Below are 9,102 nucleotides of genomic sequence, written 5' to 3' on the forward strand. Positions count from 1 at the left end.
TTCAAATCTAAAGCACCCAAAAACCAATGAGCCTGTGGTATATTGATTGGGATGTAAAGCTAGAAAAAAATTATGAATAATTAGTTAGTATATAAATACTCACGTAATGTAATCCAAACACAATTATATCGTATCACAATCTGCCCAAGTTGGGTAAATGAATCCATCAGCCATGTCACTCCAGTCAAATATATTAGTGTTGAAAGCTGACGACACAACCGTCCACCGAGCATCATTCGCTCTACGCTCTAGCAACAATGAGATCCACATCATGATGTGCTGCCGATATTTTTTTTTTGTAGTAAAATAAGTATTGTTATTAGAAGCACAATATGTAATGAACACATAATTATATTACTTAATGATGGATTATGAGCATATCTACATTTATATGTGATCATGCAACCCTAATTTTTTGGATCTAAGTTTTTTCACTAATTGAACATGCCAATTGAATACCAAAACAATAGACCTAAATCTAGCATACAATTTTTGAAATTCACAAAGAAATTAGGGTTAGAAGATTACCTCACTTGTTATGTAGTAATAACAAGAACAATCTTGATGATCCTTGACTCTTGAAAGCTTAGTGCCCCAAATATTGCACCTCTAATGGTTCACAAACACCCAATGCAACAAGATGAGAGGAGAGACAATGAAGATCGGCTAGGGTTATGTATCATATGCATTGGTTGAAAATTACATGTGGTGGGGCTCTTTATATAGTTGTAGACTGCTACGGTTTCAAGAGGAAACCTTAATTTCCTGCTTAAGGATTAAGCACCCCATGGAACCCTTACCAGTAGGCCATGGACGAAATTTAAAGGGACTTACTATATGATTTCGTCCACTCCTAATTAAGGAGTCCAGTAGCCTAATTTCACAACTATCAACGATTTGCAAAACAACCCCTCCATTATTAATCAGTTCCTTTAATCCTAAAATTAATATCAAACTAATTTTTGATTAAATACTAATTAATAATATGATTTTCAAATAATATTTTAATCTTGTAATATATTAATAAAATCATTTTGAGTACCAATTTCTTATTTCATACAATAAATTCTACTCTCTCTCCACTAGTCATCCTATCAAGTTGCATAAATGAAGGCAACCCAAAATGACCATGCTACTATCAAATCAAGTACATACCAATTATAGTTATGGGCTTAGACACCTAATCTAATAGTATCCCACTTGGATAAGTCTAATAACTATTATTGCAAGTATGATCTCAAATTTTGACTAGCAATCATAGCTTTCAAAAGCCACTGTCGAACTCTGATATCAATGACGGATCCTTTAGATAAGGGATCAAATATTCCTCCATTCTACAAGATATCGTATGGACATGAGACATTGATTATAATCAATCTCTGTGCAAGAGTTGTTTCCCGATTTCTGATTCATGACGACTGATTTATACTACAATTGAACACATCAACTTAGTCCAGGCTTGGCCAAGCGCTTTAGATGTCATCACTAAATCATCGATGGGCCCACAAATATCACTTTTATCCCATTTACTAAACTTCGACTCATATGCTTGTACTATTCACTCATCAAATCATACACAACAATACGCTTTATAAAATCAAGTTACTGATGCGTTTACATATTATCAATGCACAACCGACTCGTAAACAACAACTCATATGTATCTATTTCAAGAATATAAGATGTTATCGTCTCATTATTACTCGTGATAAAATCCATGAAGTAATTCTCTGAGCGTGGGTTTATCCAATACTCAAATTTCTATTTCAGAAGTACTCATGAACACTGCAACAAACTTGTGTCATGTCTAAGCTCTTGGACAATCTACAGTCGGATTCATGATAGTCTTAATTCACTACTTACTTCCAAAAGTATGATCGATTGTGGATGTTTGAATAACCCAGTTATTCGGGAAGTAAAACATGCGAAGTGAAACACAAGAATAATCTAATTAACTATGGTCTCAAAACTTTTGAATATAAATAAAACACTTATTATTTAATCACCATATTAATCAGACTTTATTCATTGTATAATGTTTCGAGTAATCAACTTAATACTTGAATTAAAAACAACAGTCATGCCATGCTCCAAGCACGCACACTATGTTTATCTATGGTCCTTTCCTTTGTGAAATAGATCAATTGAACACATTTCTGATAGTGCTCATTTCCAAATCCTTATCACAAGTTTAAGAATACCAAATTCTTGCCACTACTAGAATCTGTTAGAGTCTAAACTCACATGCAATGATCCTTTTGTAATTTTAAGCACCAAAGTCACATAGACTTTGCCAATGATATTACAAAGCATTCCATTGGGGATTGGTTACAAAAACAATTCCATGGAAATGAAGTCTCACATTCAAAGAGCATTCCTTGAACATCCTTCTTACATTAAAGTTTATAACTCGCACATATATCTTAACATCCAACTTCCATAATGGAAACATTTCCATATTCCCATATGACTATCAATTCTGAATAAGAGTTACCTCTACTCAGAACAAGTCAATATGGTTCTTCTAAAAATTATACTATACTTCCAAATGTCCACAAGCAACCAATCTTTGGTAAACATCAGATTGTCCTTCACATTTGTTTAATAACTTCAGTCATATCTGGCTCTAGTCTTTTTCCCTCTTAAAGCCTTAGGCATTTGGAAAATCAGAACGAGTGAATATTATAGCATATGCGATCAATCCTATATTTGAAGCATATGGGATTCGTTACATAATGTCTTACATAAAGACATGATACTTGATCAGTCTCTTGCTACAATATTTCCATATATTGAATTCACTATAGTGAATCACTTCAACACGATATTCGTATATGTTCATGACTAAGTTTCAATAAAAGTTCAATATAAACTTTTAGATTTGAAAGGAAGTATAAGTATCCTCTCCCTTAAGCATTACTATAGCGAAACAATTTCCAAACTCTGCAAATTTGCAAATTTAGAACTTTATTTCCTATAAATAGCATTGCTAACTTGCAACACTTAACATAATAATCACACTCTCACTAACATAATAATTATGTTCTTACCAGCATAACAATTATGTTCCCACTAGCTTTGACATGTATCCAAAAATCAACTAGACTTCTAGAAATCAATACCTATTGACTTTCTTACCAAAGTTTAGATTTCTGACGTATGGTGCTTCGATAAGTCTTTATCTAGACTTCTCAAGCTCATACACCATTCATTAGATAACTTATATGTATGTCTAAACCTTTTCATAACTTATAGCAATAAGTCCCGACTGTTCAAACTATTTGCCATTTCTCACAATTCAAACTATGAAAAGGGATGTCGTAATCATACTCGAATTTGAGAACGCAATTATCACAACTGCTAACTCTAATGGTATCAATTAATCCTTTAAAATCTACAAGTGAAAGCGTTTCCTCACAATCATTTTCATGAAGTAGAGAGAAACCTTTTACCACTTAGATTTTATGGTGTATGTGTTCCTATCCACGTGAATTTGTCATTTCCAACCACTATCGTAAGACAATTTTTAATGACAAATTCAAACTCATATGGATTGAACTCGCTTATCTTAATTTCTAGCCATTTGGTAGCACAAGGACCTACCAACGCTTCCAAGTTATTGAGTAACTCACCCATACAGATCAATGTACTTTCACTGATCAAGGTACTTTGCCTTATGTGATCAAATGAGAACTCATAGAACTCACATGCATAGTCAACTTAACTGGAATGGACACAGAAACAAGAATGTGTCAACACGATAAGTGATTAACCTCAGGTCGTGTGCTAGTGATTACTAATAGGTTTATTCACGATTTTCTTCCTGAAACTTTTCAAGATCAACAAGACTTCCGCTGACTTCTTTACATATAAGATTCTCTGTCAAATAACATTTCTCGACAAACATATATTCAATAGTTAGTGTGGGTTCTTATCAAGAAAACACTACATATAATTGGTCTTAGTTTGTATTTGTTTAAACCAAAACATCACAACTACCAAGCTCCAATGTGTTAGAGCAAGAAAACATTTCTACTCTACATTTCATGAGGGGTTGTAAACCTACTTAGAACATATTACTCAAGGTGAAACTTGGAGTAACTAGAGTAAGACTCTAAAACTTGATTTTGGAACGAAGTATGATTCATCTTCTTGATTTAACCATTTCAACAATACTTGATTCCTCTTCTTAGTCATATAAATGAACTAAGGTATCCTTAGAGGATCAATTGTGACATGGTTCCATAATCATTAGAATGCTCACAAAACATGATACCAAAGTATTTTCCTTTCCCTTCAGACTAGAGAAACTTTTATCTTTCTGCCCAACCGATTCTTCTTATTTGTTCTGCTATATTTTGAGAGTTTTCAAGGTATCAGAATTACACTTAATCATGTAAGCATGACCATATTTACCGAACTATCAGTAAATCATGACAAATAGACTTATTGTCCTTTGTGGTGGATCTGACCAGTTCATATCAATGTGTAATAGATCCTTTAGTCTTCACTTTACTCACATATACACGTGAGCAAGGAATTTAGTCTTAGTTTTCCAAAGATCAAGATTGTCATACATCACACAATTCAAATCGCATGATTCCAAGTATCTGTCCAATTGAAACTTGGGTGATGACAATTCTTCCTCACTTGGTAAAATAGGACACTACCACAAGCGATATAACGAAGAATCAAATCCATTTTCAACATTGCTAATAACAGAAATACAAACACAAATTTTCATAAATGCCATTGCAAGTAATCATAAAGCAAATGAGATAAAACCAAAACTTACTTTATTGATAATGTGCGGAAAACTTGTCCTTGCAATGCAAATACATATGAAAACTGTGTTTCTAAATATTCCTAAGCAATCTATCATAACTCCTAAGTAGAAGCTCCAAATCCTGATCATTGAACCATGTGACTGAAATCCATTTCTTCATATCAGAATTAGCCTTTACTTCTTCTTAAGCTTCCTTTATTCTCTTAGATTTTGCAAAACATCAAAATGCAAATTATCACATCATGTACTAGGAATCTATGAACAGGAACTAAATAAAGTTAGATAGTGGATCTACCTGAAGTAGAGTCATACAATTTGACTTTACAATCTCTAAAATCTCTCAGGTATTCAGGGAAGCTTCGCTCTAATGCCCCTTCAATCAGCAATAGAGATAGATAGACTCTTTGGGAATGACACGTGAAACTATCACAACATCGGCCTTTCTCTTATGGTCAAACTTTTTGACCTCAACTAATTTCTCTCTCTTAGGAGAAGAAATCATTTATGGACTATCATTGTTGTCATTGCCTACTTCCATGTAAATTTAGGAGGTAGATCTTCCAAACAAATTCACTTGACCAGTGCGCCAAAGCATTGCTGCTTCAGAAACAATTAACGATTATGTCAGATCAATAAATGTCACGTCGTGGTCTGTCATATATTAGTCCTTAACGAATTAACTATATAACTCAGGAAGCGATTGAAGAACCAAGTCAACAGCTAGCTCCCTTGGGAAAACGACACCCGCCATTCCCAATCTGTCAATGTGCGACTTCGTCTTGAGGACGTGTGCACACACAAACTTTCCATCTTGGTGTTTTCATGCCAATAGGGCTTGAATAACCTTGAACTTTTCAAGTTGATGAAATTGTGGGCCAAGGAGAATCATTGAAGGAGGCGGAGGAAGAGAATGATTTCCAGTTCCACCAATGCACGAAGAAGGGAACGATCTTTCACCTTGATCGGCACGTGGAAGATCATCTTCAAAGGGAAAACCTTTTCCAAAGGATTAAGGAAAACCATAGTTGCCAAAACTAGACATCTATAAAAGAGAGAAAATTCAAGTAAGTTATGTGGTATTTTGGGGATCTCACTAAGCATTGTACTTACGGTTTTTAGTTTATGTTTTAGGTACTCCAGTTTTCAAATAGGAGAGCTCGAGATGATCGCAGAGCACACACCACAAGTTTTCGTGTTCTATGAATTACTCTAATTTTATGATGTTTTGTTAAATCTTGGATTCCATGGTTTTATGGGAAATATATGTATCATTACAAGAAAAATGGTCTTCAGTGACTAAACTATCAAAAACTGATTAATCAGTCTTGGATACCATGTATCTAAGATTGATGAATTAGTCTCAAATATTATCTAGGACTGATTTTAATATGTGAATAATCTGAGAGTAGCTAGACCTATTCGAGATTGAAATTTAGTCCCTAATATGGTTGTGCTAGTTTAGGTTTGGATGGAAACACATCAAGGACTGAATTTCAGTCTCGAATAAATTAGATTCAATCTTGACTTAGGAAGGAAACTTATTAGGGGATGAATTTTAGTCCCTAATACATTCACATCAGTTTAGGTTTAGAGGGAAACACATTAGGGATTGAATTTCAGTCTTGAATAGACTAATGATAATTATGAATTAAGAAGGAAACTTATAAGGGACTAAATTTCAATCCCTAATTGAACCAATTTGATTTTTTAAAGGAATTTATTAGGGACTAAGTTCCAATGCTTGATAGGGATTGAATTTCACTTCTAGATGAACATGAACACTGTTGATTTTTTTAGAGCACCTTTTAGGGATTGAATTTTACTATTTGTTAAAATTATTTAGTAATAGATACCATATATTGTAAACTGATGAATCAGTAATGTATGCTATTTTCATTGAAACATATTAAGGATTGAATTTCAGTTTCATATATACTAGCACCAATTTTGTTTGTATGGGAAGCCTTAGGAACTGAATTTCAATCCACTATTAGAAAAAAAATTATAATGACAAAAGAATTACGACTCGCAACAATTTTATGATAGAGAAAAATGTATGTCCTAAAAAGTATAAATATTGTGGTATTTTAACTTCTATATTTGAGAAAGGATAATACAACACTTCGATTTTTATTTATATTCGTCTTCTAAAATCATCATTTTATATTTCATCCCTAACCCCCTTCATTAGAGAATGTCCAAAAGAAATTGAAAAAAATTATCAAGCTATGTATATCTTGCACTCCTCCATGACGCAACTCTACAATAGTGAATCATCTAGTTCTTCAATTAAGCAAAAGTTCTCTAAATCGTCATATTTAATTAAAACGTCTGCTTTTTTTACTCAATCAATTTTAAGTTGGTTCCGAGTTCGATCTACTTGGACCAAGTTTTTTAGACTTAGACCTACTTTGCCTAAGTTTTTCTAAATGTTAAGGTTTTTTGGCTGAGTAAGCCGAACTTGTCTTTATAGAGGGTCGAGTCCGAATAACTCGCTAAGTACTAGATCATGTTTTTTGAGTTTAGGAAATTTCTATAATATTTTGAAAACTGTACCGGTCACCGGTTGTCTTATTGTTTTGATGGTTCAACCGGTTGAAAAAAATTGATAAATATCGTTATTACATCATAACTAAATATAAATTTATATAAAAAAAATACAAAATATACAAAAAAAAACTTAATAAGTAAAATACCAATGACAATATAAAACTTTTAGTAAAAAAACCTATGATTCCATTATATTTTTGTTGTTCAAAGTAGAGGGAAACACGATAAACGGTTTGTAAAATAGTTGTAAAACATCTATTTATTTGTGTGTTTGATTAATTAAAGAGAAAATTGATTAAATAAATTAATACTACAATTTTGGAAAAAAAAATGAAAACAGACGTATAGGATCACTTATAGCATTTGGTGGGAAAATGTGATCCCACATCGAGACCAAAATGAAACATGCGGTGGCGGATTCCATTATAAATATGTTTTTACACATATTAAGATTTCCAAGTAAAAACAATGGTTCAGGCCTTCTCAAATGGTTTGATTTAGTTTTTAATTGCTGGTTTGGAACACGCCCTTCCACTCTAACTTTATTATTTGTGAATTGGGTTTTATTCGTTAAAATTATCTAGTTCAATTGTTTTTTCTTATAAAATGCCTAGCTTTTAGGCATATAATAACGGGTAACCTGATTGTTTCTAGTTTAGTTTTAGCTTAACAGTATTTAGGACTGATAGGATATTAAATAGGGTTTTAGAAACACATTATAATTGAATGACACATTATCAATGACTGATATCATGTCCCTAGAAAATCGTATTAGACTGAAGGGAGTAGGTATCGCTAAGAGACTCGCCACCGGTCGCCACCCTCGCCAAACACCGATGTGCCAAGGGGCACGCCAGCATAGCCTTGCCAGCGAAGTAGCGAGACGAAAGAGAAAGGGTTTAGGTGGTTGATTCTTGTTCATGTCAAATCTTTTGCAGATTCACATGCGATTTTGATTATTGTTTCTTCTTCTTGCTCGTCTTCAAACCCCCTTCAAGTTCTTATACGCTTCTCTTCTCTTTGACCCTTTTCTAGGTACCATTTTCCCTCTCTCTCACACACACATAAAACACATGTTTCTTTTACATTTTTTCTGATATTGTTTTTGGGGTAGGAAATTGGGGTTTATTTCACACAATAGGTTGTCATTTTGTTGTAAATTCAAGCAATTATTGCTTATCAATGGCGGATTTTAGAACAGTTCACACTATAATTTCTCCAAGTTTCCCCCTTTTCCCCATCTAAATGCAAAGATTTTGCACATAATTGTGTGTAAGGCCGTAAGCATAATCTCTCGATGATCAGATTACCATAATTTTGTTTCAGACAAATATGTGTTTAGTTCAGTTTGAGTTTAAGCTTTCAAACTTCTTTGTGGTGATGATTTATTATAACTTTGAACATATGACCTTGTGGTTTTGTAATTGATTGTTGATTTAATTGGTTTACTGTTATTAGTTATATATATACACCTTAAACAACAATCATTTAGGTTTAAATTTTGTTTCCTTGATTTGATCATGAGTAATTGGATTGTTGATTTAATTGGTTTACTGTTATTAGTTATATATTCTAGTCTTAAGTCTCCATTTAATGTTTTTCTTCCTGGGTCAAAACAATCATGAGCTGCTGCCCTTTTCTTCATAAATAAATTTCAAATCCAAAATTGGTGATGTGAGTAATTGGATTGTTTTTGTGAGTAATTGGATTGTTTCAGGTTCTTTTTTTTATAGTTGGACAATTTTACCCTTGTTATTATTATGGTT

Source organism: Lactuca serriola, chromosome 2 (assembly GCF_051521515.1).
Source record: "Lactuca serriola cultivar US96UC23 chromosome 2, Lser_US96UC23_V15, whole genome shotgun sequence".
In the NCBI taxonomy this organism is placed as follows: domain Eukaryota; kingdom Viridiplantae; phylum Streptophyta; class Magnoliopsida; order Asterales; family Asteraceae; genus Lactuca; species Lactuca serriola.